This window comes from Penaeus monodon, chromosome 31 (genome assembly GCF_015228065.2).
Source record: "Penaeus monodon isolate SGIC_2016 chromosome 31, NSTDA_Pmon_1, whole genome shotgun sequence".
Lineage (NCBI taxonomy): Eukaryota > Metazoa > Arthropoda > Malacostraca > Decapoda > Penaeidae > Penaeus > Penaeus monodon.
Genome location: NC_051416.1, coordinates 31,025,326 through 31,026,838, shown reverse-complemented (window position 1 = coordinate 31,026,838; position 1,513 = coordinate 31,025,326).

The following is a 1,513-nucleotide window of genomic DNA, read 5'->3' as shown; positions in this document are numbered from 1 at the left end:
GCATATCAAAAACTATATCTTAAAAAAAAACATCTACTCCGTTACCATATCGCTGATACTGAAAATATGTGAACAATAGCAAAGTAACTTCGTGTTTAAGTGGGATGAGGAATCCTCCAGGTGTCGACAAGAGGGGATCAAATGCTGTCTTCGGGTTTTGCGAATTCTGGAAGCTTTGTTGAATTCCTTCAGCGTGGGCGTCTCTCGCACACAACTGTTTGGGGGTATTTTTATGATATCTATTTTCTGTCTTGGTTGTTTTGCAGCTTTGGCTCTGAGTACAATGATGAAGTAAAAAAAAGGGAAGCGAGGGGAAAAAAGATGCAGAGTGAAGAGATAGGGAGGGAGAAGGAGGTACAGATCTGACAAAGATAATCCAAACCAAACTGCAAGAACGGCCGCCCGAGCAATAAAAATGATACCAACAAAAACAAAGGCAGAAGAGAAGAAAGCTGATAATAAAAAATGATGAATATCAATTACAGAATTACTTCCTAATTACGGGTCAACGAGGCGACGTTGCTACACCAACAGTGACGTCAGCGAAACAGCGTTCGTGCTCCTCAGTACGCGAACGCCCAGCGCATCTCTCTCGGTTTACATGGATACGAGGCTCTTGCTGATACAGGTCACATATGTTGTTTGGCTCTAAGGACCATTTATTTGCAGGAGTTATAATTACGTATGATTATATATAAATAATATCTCTTGGTCTAAGTGTTACGTATTTCCAGGAATTGAATGTTTTATTTGAGAGTGGAAATCAGTCGATTGTTTATCCAAAGATATATGTAATGTGCCGTCTGTACTGGTACTATATTTTTAAAAATGGTAAACACCAATCGATTGATATTCTATGAACTAGCATTCAACAACCACGAATTACAAGTAATCATCTTAGAATGATATTGCCTGTCCAATTGGTTCACATTTTTGTAGGCCTATCTGATATAGGTTTGTAAGCTGTTCCATACTTATATCCACTATTGCCTTTCGATTTGTACAAAAATGGAACTAACTTGGCATAAAACAGCCTTATTGTGATCCTGCAAGTTATTCGACATTCTCTATTTTGTCTGCTTATCTCGTTAAGCAGAGGAATGTGAATATTTTAAACGTTAAAATAAAATGCACTGCAACAAATGGAAGAAACTTTCTGAATCGGAATGTGAATTTGCATAAATTAAAAAGAAGAGAAAAAATCACGCAATGACATGAAAGTATAAAAGACAGAAAAAAAGATACAACGCAGAACAGAATTATTTTAAACTGGCTGCTTTTAAAATCCAGTACATTTACCACATAATAATCCTCAATGTAAGAAATCCAATATACAGTATATGTTATCGCTCCTTAAAGAAAAATACGACATACTGATTTGACATCTATTATCAACTTTTACAACTACCACAGAAGCAAATATCTCAAATCTTTCCAAAGGTATTTCCCAAATAATATATGAGAAATTACATCGTTACATTTAAACATTACTTCTGGATAACTGAAGAGAGAT